Source organism: Anguilla rostrata, chromosome 18 (assembly GCF_018555375.3).
Source record: "Anguilla rostrata isolate EN2019 chromosome 18, ASM1855537v3, whole genome shotgun sequence".
NCBI lineage: Eukaryota > Metazoa > Chordata > Actinopteri > Anguilliformes > Anguillidae > Anguilla > Anguilla rostrata.
In genome coordinates this window covers 8,587,673-8,601,353 of record NC_057950.1, presented here as the reverse complement: position 1 = coordinate 8,601,353, position 13,681 = coordinate 8,587,673, and the positions used below count along the sequence as shown (strand labels likewise).

Below are 13,681 nucleotides of genomic sequence, written 5' to 3'. Positions count from 1 at the left end.
CGAAGTGTCCCTGAGCAAAACACCTAACCCCTAACTGCTCTGGTGAATGAGAGGCATCAATTGTAAATCGCTTTGGATAAAAGCGCTATATAAATGCAGTCCATTTACCATTCACAACATCATAACTTAAAACGTAGCAACGTAAAACATATCATCACATCATAGATGAGAACAGGCCATTCAGCCCAACAAAGTTCATCATTTTCCTGACTAAATTAGTGCCGTGATTACCTACAGAATTGATCGTATCTAACACCGTGTAAAGCCTGGTCTTGAAAATCCCCAGAGTTTCTGCCTCTACTACGTGACCTCCCAGGCTATTTCACACATTGACTACTCCATTTTGTCTAGCCTTTTTCAGATAAATATGTGAAAAAGGCTAGACAAAATGGAGTAGTTATTTTATTTACATTAAATACTTGCAGTTTGGAACTTGTCCATGATATACAACAGTAAATACTGAATGAACCTTGACTGATCAGCACTAAGGAAGCCCTCTAGCTTAAATGGTAGACAAAGGTATATACAGTAAGGAAATAAGCCAACCAGTACTGAGTCTTGTACCTTGCATTTATACTTGAGAATTATTTTGGTGTTTTTAACACCATGACACTTTATATTTAGCAGACACATCTCCATATTTACATCCTATCCATTTATAAAGCTTGATATTTTGCAAGGCAACTCAGGTTAGCCATTGTGTGCACAGACACTATGTTCAAGTGCACGGAACCTATGCTCATAAGCACAGCAGTGATCCACAAGGGATTTAAACCTGCAACCACTGTGCTACAAGCCCAGCTCTCTAGCCAGTATTCTCCACTGCTGTCCTGGGTATTCTGCCAGGCGTTTTTCTGAGACACAGCAAGGTGGAGGCACCTAGTTGCTATGGACTCCCCAGGATAACACCAAAATATTCCTCTACTTCTTGTACAGAAAATATTTCATAGCCCCAGTGGTGGACTCTCTAATGCAGGGGACCATTCCCAGAAATGTCTTGCATGAGTTTTTACTGTGCATTAGAGAGTGAAAGGATGGAGATCAATCACCTGACTCCCAGGTACACTTCCCAAAGGGATGTGTATCAGCAATCAGGGGCCGGGCCGAAATGATTCATTCAGTTTTATTGCATTAAATAAATTTTCTCAATTAGTCAATTTTCTGAAAGCATACTGATATGCTACTATGTTTAAACAGCTTTTTCTTTATTTCCACATGTGATTTGATGACATTTTGTTTGGATTGTGCATTTTTGAGATGAAAGGTTTTATAAGAACACATACTGTATGTAGTCTGCAGCATCATAAACTCAGTAGGGGAAACGGCAATAATCAAAATTAGTGTGCATCAATGCATGAATTTGTGTGAATAAATGGTTAAGCAACTGACTTCCCATTAGTTGCAATATTATTATACCACGTACAATGATATTGGTGAAAATGATGCTTAAAATTTAAAAATTTGATTGTTTTTCCATAACATTGTTAAGATCTAAATGTGATGCATATTAAATCTCTTACATTTGCACTGTATTAATAATTTTAGTACATACCTGACGATTTTCATAAAATGACTGTTTTGTTACCTTAGTGACAAACACCTTGTGCCACATCAAAGCCTCTCTCTATAACGTATGGAAAGGGAAAATACAGAATGAAATTTATTTCCTGCAATTGATTGCTTCTAGCAAGTTTTTAACCGGGATCAAGCTATAGAACAATAGTAGCGCTGGCCTGAATTGTCATCTCTTATCAGATCCCCGTCTAGACAAGACTATGGTTAATCAGAAGGAGCAGCTGACGACCGGTTAATCAGCAAAGCACATCCCCAAAGTTGGGTGGCCATATCCCAAATTATAGTGTCAACCTGGTCACGTTTATAATTTTGTAGTATGGTTATGAGCAACCTGGTCAGGCCCATGGTACAGTCATAAGGTTATGAACAACATGGTCAGGCTCATGGTACAGTCATAAGGTTATGAGCAACCTGGTCAGGCTCATGGTACAGTCATAAGGTTATGAGCAACCTGGTCAGGCTCATGGTACTGTAGTATGGTTATATAAGCAACCTGGTTAGGTTAAAGGTACAGTCGTATGGTTATGAGCAACCTGGTCAGGCTCATGGTACTGTAGTATGGTTATATAAGCAACCTGGTTAGGTTAAAGGAATCGATGGTTATACAACCGGGTCAGGTATGTAAGCGTAGTTATGAGCAACCTGGTCAGGCTCATGGTACAGCCGTAAGGTTATGAGCAACCTGGTCAGGCTCATCGTAAGGTTATGAGCAACCTGGTCAGGCTCATCGTAAGGTTATGAGCAACCTGGTCAGGCTCATCGTAAGGTTATGAGCAACCTGGTCAGGCTCATCGTAAGGTTATGAGCAACCTGGTCAGGCTCATCGTAAGGTTATGAGCAACCTGGTCAGGCTCATGGTATAGTCCTAAGGTTATGAGCAACCTGGTCAGGCTCATCGTAAGGTTATGAGCAACCTGGTCAGGCTCATGGTACAGTCGTAAGACTATGAGCCTGTTATAACCTTATGGTACCGTGAGGCTGAATCCTGAGGCACGTACAACGAGGCCCGTCTGTGGGTCTTTGTTTTCTGCAGTTGACCCAATGAGGGAAGGGATATTTAAAAAAAGCCTCTTTCCCCTGAAACGTGCCCGTCCACACGGGACCATGTGTAGCAGGGACCGTGCTGGCAGCGCAGAGGGAAAAGTGAGAACACGCGCGCTCAGTAAGGGCTGTACCAGGCCAGAGGAACCTCAGTGAAGAGGAACAGCAGTGTTGGTGTTACAGAGTCAGCGGTCAAGACGGGTCTGAGCTAGCAGACTGTGGTTACTGTGTGGGAGCAGAGTTAACTGTTGGCTGTGTGTTTATGTCTGTGACTGTGTGTGTGTGTGTCTATGTGTTTGCATGTGTTGCATGTATTTGTGTCTTTATATGCATATGCCTGTTTGTGTGTGTGTAGGTGTATGTGAATGCCTGTGTGTCTGTGTGTATTCCATATGTTGTGTGTGTGTGTGTGTGCGTGTGTTTATTGTGATTATATGCATGAGCCTGTTTGCGCATACACTACTTTTGTGAACATTTGCTGTCTGTATTTGCTTGTGTGTGTGTGTGTGTCTGCATGTGTTGCATATAATGGTTCTGTGTGTCTTTACGTGCATGTGCCTGCCTGTTTAGGTGTGTGTGTGCGCGTGTGAGAGAGAGAACGGAAAATGCCATCCTGACCTACTTGTGCCCACTCAACCCAGTGTCTGCCAGTCGACGTTTATTACTTATGAGTCTGTTGGAAAGTTGTTATCCTCACTGTTGCACATAGGCTCAAATCAGGTGCCTCCCACCTAAATTTTATGAGTAATTATGTTTATACTTCTCCTTCATGAGCAAATTGAGTAAACATAATCGGAACCTGATTACCAGAGTGGAATACCAAGGTGAAAATCAGGAAACTGTCCATTATTACTGTATGGCTATATTACAGGGATGCATTACTGTTGTCAGTAAGCCTACAGGGTTGACCAATGCTCTTCCAGCAGCAAGCAATTAAACATTTTCCTTTCTATCGGTGGGCACCCTACTGTTAAGGTCTGTTGTTTCATCTTTTGAATTGGTAGGCCTACTATCAAAAATAGAATTGGCTGGACGGGTGCCGACAGTTTGTTTTGGCTGTTAAGTCCTGCTCCAGAGAGCGAGCGGTTATTCCCCTTCCAGACACAGGAGAGTGTTCTCATCCCACAGCCTGTCTGTTCTTAAAAATACACCAGCTGTGGTTTTTGAGTCAACACGGCTCGAAGAGTGAATGGCTCCTCTGCGATGCTTTTTCACTTCACCGTACTGCATCCAGCCCACGACTAGGGAGGCTTTACCGGTGACATTACTCACGCAAAACGTAACATTCCTGCCATACAAAAAAACTAATTAATACGGCTGCCGGTGTAACAAACTAAACCTGTCGCCATTTAATCCGTAGCTATATAACGAGCGAAAACACAGCTGTTTTTGTCATTTCGTGTCTGCCCCTTCTAACTGCGGCACCGGCCCACAACCACAAATTAACTGGTTTTGAGATGTATGAAAACAAACTCCTCCAGCAAACAGCACCATCAACTTTCCCCGCGGCTGTTCTGGAGAAGGAAGTACGAGGGATGCCCGTATAAACAAATAATAAAACAAATAATTTAGGCTACTTTGTTTAAACAGGCTTTTCTTTATTTACACTCATAGCTCTGCTGGAGTGTCATCAAAATCAGTGATTGCTTAGTATACTTTCAAAGGGAAGGACATTTGACTTCTTACATGAAAATACATCTTTGTATAGCATGCAAATGTCTTGTTTCCCCGCTACTTTCTCAATTCCACATCCCACGTTTCCAGCGGAAATCAAAACTTTTCCGATAGTTTGTTGTTCAAAGGTGTATGGAGGTGGATGTGTGAGTTCATTCTGGGATATTTTTAAATAGCCTCCTAAGACTGTTATTAACATTCCACGCCTTCATAACATCCCTTCCCCCCGAGATATTTTTTCCCTTGATGAAGGTGTACTAACTGTTCCACCCCATAACCCAGCACTGAAAGTCCCATTTCAGCTATTAAGGGCAAATGTCAAACAGTGTTACTTTAATGTATGGCATTGAAGCTAAAATAAAAACCTTGTCGATATTTTTTAACCAAACGAGTAGTTTTTTTAATAGAAGAGAAACAATACAGATTCTGAAATAATTGCCATACAGTTAAAAATATAGTATAATTCACGGTTTAGTACATTTTATATGGAGGCATTCCAAATATTTCAATGGGTATCATTAAATATATTTCTCTACACAATTTACAATATAGGAAACATTTCAAATAACATTGTATTTCACGAATAAGTCAGTGTTGTCTTGATATCATTAGTTTTTGGCACCATGAGTTAAATGCTGAAAATATAATCAGAACAGCCTTCCATTATCACAAAAATGACAAATAAAGAATGCCAATATATTGGATTTCCATATATAGAAACAAGACCAGGTCAAAACCTCGCATATGGCTGGACCGAACCGTCCGACCAATGGTGTAACTTCATCAGTCAGTCACTCAGTCACAGAAATGCACGGTGTAACTTCATCACTCAGTGACTCAGTGAAAAGACATTCGTGTTTATAGGGCTGGCCACGCTGTTGCGGTCCAGCCAAAAATATATTTTGTTGTGTAAGGACCTGTTGTTCACAGTACAATTTCGCAGAAGTTCCGTATTTTAGATATTATGTTTTTCCAACACGAAAAACATATTCTATTACTATATGTGTTCCTATTTCTTTTTTTTTTTTTGCTTTTCGGGCTGCCATCCCAGTAGGAATTTTTCTTGCTTCCATGCTCTCTCTTCCTCAATCCGATACAATGAAAGAAGCTATAAGATTTTCCAGGCATTGGCAAAGAGAGGCCACGTCTCAACAGTTCTCTGCCATTTTGAAAATAAACAGCCAATGGCACCGCACGTGCTGGTCCGAAACACCCAGTCATGTGACTATCATTGCACAGTCAGTGGTACTGCACGTGCTGGTCCAAAACACCCTGTCACATGACTATCAATACACAGTCAGTGGCCAAATGGGACTGGAATAATAAGAACATACTGTACAATGCAGCAGCCCGTCAGATACTGAAGTTGGGTGGGTTGAAACCTTACCAGTGTCCTTAAATGGCGTTAATCTGAATGCACTCATTACATTGATTTAGTAGATGCTCGTCTCCAGAGCGACTCGCAACGTAAGAGAATATAACTGCCTGGGTTATGTGAGCACCCAAATCCATGCTGGCCAAGAGTCTAATTAATCAAGATATTTAAGATTTATTTAGTTTTTGAATGTCATGAAAAAGATAATCCGAGAGTGCAGATGAAACTAATGGCATGGGTATCTCCCTCTGAAAACATTGTATTGAAACACTTTGGCAACATATGGGCGTTGAAAAGAATGGAATGCATTAACAAACCATTGCATCTTATCAGTAGTTTACACATTTAAGAAACATTTATTTTAACAGAATTGCATTTTGGCTGCATGCCAAGGTGCTGAAAATGTACGCAGTGAATTTCCTTTTTTAGTTCCTTCTGTTTTTATTTGTGAAAACACTAAATCCCGCAATGCAAACTGAATTCTTCTCCTCACTCAAATTTGAATATGGCCATTTACCCTTTTATACAAGGGCCATTTTGACAGACTTTAGCCAGATAAAAGGACACCAGGGTGGGACTTGAACTTTTTAGGAGTTGTTGACCTGAACTAATCTCTTCTGCTAAAATCTCCTGCAAAGCTTGAAGGGCATATGTGGCCACATGTGACACTAAACCCATGCAGATTGTATGGAGAAATTAAATTGACAACGTCAGTGTTCAGCGTGATCGTTAGCTAAGCTTCAGGTGTTGCAATTCACATGGAAAATGTGTACCACCAGCATAGATTTGGTCCCCCCCCCTCCTTTCCAGAGTTTTAGTAAATTAGGGTACTTTCGGTAGGTGCTGACAGACTTCATTTTTTTCACCATTCACTGTAGTTTTTTTAAGATGAGCTGTGTAGAAAGAAAAGAATCCCTTTAATGTTTTAATGCCTTCAGAAACTTGGAAATTTCACAAAAGGATTAAGGCTTTTGAGGAGGCCTCCTGTCTCCCCACAAAGGAGTCCTAATCTCCCCTCACACTCCGGCTCATAAGGATGGGCCATTCCAAAAGCCTGAATTGAGTGGAGCTTAACAGACTCCACGCAGGTAAAATGACCCTCTCAAACACTAAATGCTCCGTCTGAATCTTAAAGGCACAGTGCCATTTATAATGTGATGTAAAGTTAAATTGTATACAGTATGTATATATGTGATGTATTCTTATCCATCTCAAATTGCAAAAAGCACGCGCTGCTGTTTTACGTAACTTAATGTAACACATTTTTAGTTGCTCAGGGACGACACAAGTAGATATTTTCTAAATAAAATAGATGCAAATGCACTACACAATGCCTTATAAATGGTGCACATTTCCATGTATGATTTATAAAACATTATATTGATGAAATATATTGAGTATATGCATAAACAAACTAAATGCCGCCTTCAAACGTGAATGGATTTAACTGTGATGCATCTGAATTGATACTTTTTTCCTTTTTCTTCTAAATGATCAAAGGGCCTAGTGCAGCCTACATTGCCAGTGGGCTGACAGTTGAGTTTCCCTGCTCTACACCATGGATGGTTCTCCACGCAGTGCAGAAGTAATAGAGATCAGTCGTGAGGTCCAGAAGAAGTCTTTGTCTTGGTATTTCAGTGAGCTCTGAATGAGGCCCTGGGTTCTCGCTGTGTTCTTTTTCATTGCTTTGGAAGAACGTAGTGATTCCTGCACGGAAGCACGGCAGGGTGCTCATCAGTGTTCAGCGCTGTAACACAATGTTACCTGCCCAATGACCGTTTTCTTCAAACACAGTGCAATCCCCCAGAGACACATTTCACCTCTGATCTGTTTAGCAGATCTGACTGAAATGTGTGATTGGCCTGGTCACCTGCTCACCCTGACCGGTCTGACGAACCTGTTCAGATGACACAAGACTACTGGTTGACTTTAGCCTTTCAGACACGTTCCACACTCCACACAAGAAAGTGTTTTAATTTAGACACAGATTAATGGAAAAAATTAAAATCAACCTCTTTCCTCTTGTCCTGTGAGAATAGTGTATGTAAAAGACTTAATAAATCCAAGTACATTTCATCAAGTGATGCAATGCATGTAACAAGGCTTTAAAAAAAGAGCGGGATGGGAAAATGGGATGGAGTGTTGATGCTGTTGATCTGAACTGCGTGTTGATTGTTCCAGACTCTCACATTGAGGGGAGAGTCCTGGTAAAAGTTAACGACAGCAGCACTGACAACACGATCCAAAACATACTTTAGCAGAGCTCACCCGGTTATGACCGGACAAGAAACGGGTTAGAGTGTCAGAGACTGTGACTGAAAGGACATCCTGCCAGCCAGTCGATCGTTCGATTGTTTTGTCTTAATAGTCGCTCGAGCCCTCACCAAAGTAAACACGGACAAGGTCGGCCCCTCCAGCCAACGCGCCCAATGCAGGCCTCAGAGTTCCTGTCCATCATCTCCACCCTGCTTATGATTGTTCTTGGAAAACACCTGCTGAGGCCATCATGAGTGAAAAAGACACCCGGTGCCTGTGACTGGAAGTGCAGCCATGTCAGAATATATATCTATTTCCTTACAATTATATAGCACTTTTCTGAATGCTCAAAGTGCTTTACGGTGAAGGAGAACTCGCCTCACCCACCACCAATGTGTAGCACCCACCTGGGTGATGCACGGCAGCCATTTTGTGCCAGAAAGCTCACCAAACATTAGCGAATCCCTTCATTATTCATCATAGCACCACATTACGTTACATTACATTACAGGCATTTAGCAGACGCTCTCATCCAGAGTGACTTACACACCTTTTGCATTTTTTTATTTTTTTACATAGCATCCATTTATACAGCTGGATATATACTGAAGCAATTCAGGTTAAGTACCTTGCTCAAGGGTACAACGGCAGTGTCTCACTTGGGAATCAAACCTGTAACCTTTAGGTTACAAGGCCAGTGTAATTCCTTACATTTATATAGCACTTTTCTCGAACCTCGGTGCTTTTTACGGTGATGAGGGGGAAACTCACCTCATCCATCACCGATGTGTAGCACCTGGGTGGTCCATGGCAGCCATTTTGCACAATTAACAACCCACTTTTCACATTACGTAAATACTCTGGTCTCAATAATGTCCGAAAATAGACATTCCACATCTCAGCAGACAATGCACAGGCACATACGGGTTCGCTCTTTAAGAGTTTGATGGAGTCCCATAATGACGTTCTGTTTGTGCACAAATTGAGCGTAATGCAAATGATGGACTTTATTTCACAGGGGCTGCTGGTGTGTGCTGTATGATGCTGTCATCCTGGTTGGCTAAAACCCTCTCTTCCCTGGGCAACGTTACAGCAAATGGCATGTTGCCCTACAGACCTGCTGGCCAGAATCAGAGCCACAGTGCCTGCAGGTTTTACTTTTAGTGAAATGTATCACACTTGGTTTCACCATAGAACTCCTGCAGAAGACCGTAGGACTCCTGCAGAACAGAGTTCTAAACTAGACAGACCCATAAACTTATTTTGCAATACAGCTGGAGGTCCAAAGAGATCACCGTCGTTACAGAGTCCTGGATGTTTCATCATAACGCAATAATACGATTACAGACGTCCCCAAGCATCTGAAGCATGTGATCACTTGTACTGAGTAAGCCGATTCACTCAGAAAAACGAGCTAACTGCCACAGTGCTGGGCTCTGGCTACATCCAGCCCCGATTCCGTAGCCTGAGATGAACCTCCCGTCTTCCCAAACTCCGTCGGTTACCCCACTCTGTGGACGCTGGATGGCACATGCCTGGGCATTGTGGGTGATGTTGGCAGAGCTGCCTCCGCTCCAGTTAAAACGGGACGGCGCGTTCCCCTCAGAGCCTTCCTCCAAGGCCGCTATGCTCTGGTGTTCATTAGCGAGCCGGAGACGTAGCACCTGCAGGAACGCAGACGCGGATTGGGAGGAAGACTGGGATGAGCGACGGCTGGTGGTGCGGCACTGACATCCGGGGGAGTCACGCCGCTCCCCCCCCCGCCAACTAGCTAAATGCAACTGAAAGGGAGTTCTGTACACTTCCCGCCAAAAAGCTGGAATGAACCACAATGGCTGCCATGAGCCACAGGAATGGTAGAAAACAGTGATTACAGAAAGGCAGCTGTAGAACCGGCGCTGTGGAGGAAAAGCCCTCTGTAATTACGTGCAGAGTCCAGTCGTTCTGTGTAATCAAGATCTCGGATGGCATGTTATTTCTGTTTTTAATACAGCTTAACTGAAGCAGCCAAGCAAACTCACTGCTCAATCGGAAGTGTTCTCTAAAGCTCTAGTCCATGTAGCCTACATCTGGTTCCACTACACTGCCTGTCAGCCCAAAATCAATAGGCTGTATCACTACTATCAAGTTGAAAATGATCTTTGAATAGACTGCAGCCATTCTTTGGGAATCCTCCCTTAAGGTGTCGAGCAACCAGGAGAGTGAGACTTCATTAAGCCGGAAAACAAAAAGCAAAGCTGTCAGTGATGTACACTCAGCAGAAATTTGGTTGCAATGCTGCAGTGTGTTTTCTGAAATGAGGAAGTGCATGATAATTAATTAAGTTATACTTCCAGAAAGCTAGAAAACAGAAACCACAGTGTGTGAGTGTAAGCGAATTATTTTTATGGTCCAGATCATTAGTTCTTGTTTCTGGAAAATTTGCACAAATTTGTCACCCGTTCCCCATTCTGTTTTAACCTTTACCCAGCAATCAGCTGAGCTCTCCACACGCAAAACCAATTTCCTCATGCATTTCAGACGTACAATGCTGAAAATTTACGAAGTGCATAAAAAAGAAAAAAGCAACAAAATGCACATTTTCTGGTGAAAGGCCAATGACTTTGCATTCCGACTCGTTGCAAATATATACTGAGCATAATACAGGAAATTAACCATATTTTCTCACCAAATGTTGTGATGGCATACCTGATCCTAAAGTAACTCTGCGTTCTTCTGAGAGATTTTTATTCATATTTCATATCCTGCAGCCAACATTCTTCTGCCATTGAGAACATGGACTGTGTTTTCTCCTTGATTAATGAAAGGACTGAACGGCAGTATGATTTCATCGCTCCTTCTTAACAGGAAATGGGGACCGACAGGGTGGTCTTACCTACAGTACCATATGTTACCAATTACGCCGTGCATTACCCATAAATACACACATGGCGTATGACACTATGCATTACCTATAAAACCATGCATTACCTACAACACAATTCATTACACATGGCACCCTAGCTGCACACTGTCAGACAAACTGCACAAAAATTGTACCTGTGAGGGTACAATGGCTTGCCACTGGGGCAGCAACCCCTAAAGGTGCACCCATTGTACCCTTTGCCCTTTTAAATGAGTGTTCTAAGGTGCAAATATGACCCATAGAGGGAACCTTAACAGGAATTGTACCTCAGAGAACAAAAAAGTGCCCCTTTCTGAATGCGCATATGAGCGCACCGGCTGCCATCGTTAATTAAAATCTCATCTGAATTCACAGACAGGCTCTCAGTTCTACCGGCCTTTACCCTGGTGAATACACCGTATGCCTGTGGACCCATATTTGACCTAGCACTTAGTTTTATTTATCAAGCCCCCCCCCCCCTTGACGTTAGTCTCCAGGGACTTGTGGAATGGCTGTACCCAAGCGGTGTTGAACGTATTGCTGCGATGATCTAACCTTTGCGCAACAGCAGTGTTTTGCACCAAGCATGTGTTTCAGACATCTTTGTGAGGTACATGCTGCTGACTGAGGGCTTCTCACTGTGAAGCTGGTCCCTCTATATGAAGACATGCTGGCTCAGTCTTTCCTCTAATGTCACCTGCTCGAAGGACTGAGTGACACTTCAGGGCGGCAGTGTGAGGGTGTGTGTGGGTCTGCAGGCACGCCGACGTCAAAGTACACATGTACACACCCACACACACGCATCAGCATCAGCAAACTCTACAACTGTGAATGAGGTGTGGCATTTCAGAACCTGAAACAAAAAAAACGATTGCACATGATCCGACCATCGCATTGGGGCCTCCCGCGATTGCTATGGTTATGCTACGGTTATCTGCTAAGCATGAGTGTCTCTCTCTAGCAGGCCATAACAGGAGGGAGTGAGGGAGAGAAGGAGAGTGTATGTGTGTGTGAGAGAGAGAGAGCAAGAGACCAAGAAAGAGGGTGTATGTGTGTTTATGTGTGTGTGTGTGTGTGAGTGAGACTGTGTGTATATGTGTGAGAGAGAGTGTGTGAGTGTGTGTTTGTATGTGTGTATGTGTGGTGTGTGTGTGTGTGTGTGTGTGAGAGAGACAGAGAGAGACAGACAGCGCATAAGAGTGCATGTGTGTACATGTGAGAGAGAGAGAGTGTGTGCCTATGTGTGTGAGAGAAAGAGAGAGAGTGTGTGTGTGTATGTGTGTGAGAGAAAGAGAGAAGGACTCTGCCTCTGAACATTCTGAGCGTAAATTGTCTGAATGTTCTGACCTTAAACGTATCACACAGTCATAGCGCATTTCAGAGAAAAGTTTTCCTTCGTTTTCTCGGACTGCGTTAATCACTGTGGGAATTCGGTGTGCTTGTGCTCGACAGCCTTCACACGGGCTAATTAAGAGAGCGCAGAATGCTAGGCTAAGAATGCACTGTGCCGAAATGTCGTCATGCCATTTTAACGCAGATGTTTTCGCTCATGCCTTCGTGATCCGAGCACTATCTTTTGTTTTTGAAAGATTTCGCCCACCTTGCATTGGCAAGAGCAGTTGTGCATTCCAGTACTGTCTGGTAGGGATGTATGAGTCTACACCCACCGCTGGTCCGTCTCTGAGAGCTGAGAGACAGCTGGAAAGTCTGTCTGAAATTATCTGCAATGTCAAAGCTGAACACAGAGTCTTGGAGCTGTAAGGACCGTTACTACCCTTCTGCCAAGCTGTGAGCACGACAGGTCTACCACATAATTTAAAATTAGATCAGGAAATTAGATAAAATTCAACAAATTAAACTAATGGGGAGGTTTTTATTTATTTATTTTGGGGGGGGGGGGTTTAGCCTGGTTTTTGCTCAATTTTCTTTTCTTTTTCCACTGTGAAAAGTCTTTGTGACAGTGTCTCCATAAAATGGCGTGATACGAATAAAATTGAATTTAACTGAAATCTCCTCATGAAGCGCTGCAATTTTTGGAAGTTTTTCCCAAATCACAAATCTAACTGAAATAAAATTTCCTAAATTGACTTGGAACGAAAGTGACCCGCAGCCCCGACAGGCAGTGATGAAGCCAAGCGGGGCCCACTGGTGAGAGGCAGCAGCAACTACAAATCCCCACCCCCCCCCCACCCCCACCATCATGCCCCGGCCGGTCTCTCTGACCTGCTCCTCTCCTCTCAAACACACAGGCCCAGCTGCCAACTGACCACCCTGCTCTCCCAGGCTCCTCTGTAGGGCACCCCCCTGTGGTGTGCACCCCCCACCCCCCACCCCCACCGACACATTTGAGCTTCTCACTCGTCTATTTAAAAAGCTCATCTGCTGAGCGTGACTTATATTGCAAAACATTCACACCATACGTCTCCCCTGTACTGCATGTGAATTTGCACGTCGTCATCGTCATCATCAGACAAAGCTGGTTTGTGAACCAACGGTGTAGTGTTTGGCCACAGCAGGCCTGATTTTGGGGACCCTGTGTCTCTCTCTGGCCTGATCACGGTTCTCACGCACCGCAGGGACTCGACCGTTAGACCCGTCACAAGTCGTGCTGCAATGGCAGTAATCGAAGGTCCAAGGCAACATCCGCTCCAGCTGACAAAACACTGTAGCCCCTCAAAGGCACAAACACTGCTCCACGCACAAATAGCCATGTATGCAAACATACATATACGCTCACACATGCACAGACACACACACATGCACACATACTGTATGAATGCACACACACACGCACACATACACATGCTGTATGCACACCCGAATAGCCATGCATGCACACATGCATATGCGCACGCATACACAAACACACGCCCATA

General features: G+C 43.4%; 2 protein-coding genes across 3 annotated transcripts in view; one reads left to right on the top strand and one right to left on the bottom strand.

Moving 5' to 3' along the window:
* mtrf1l (mitochondrial translational release factor 1-like) overlaps positions 1–13,681 on the top strand; it is a 66,059-nt gene that overhangs the window by 39,281 nt on the left and 13,097 nt on the right. The window lies entirely within an intron of this gene.
* Positions 1–13,681, bottom strand: part of slc29a1a (solute carrier family 29 member 1a) — a 44,846-nt gene that overhangs the window by 30,296 nt on the left and 869 nt on the right. The gene's annotated exons all lie outside the window — the stretch shown is intronic.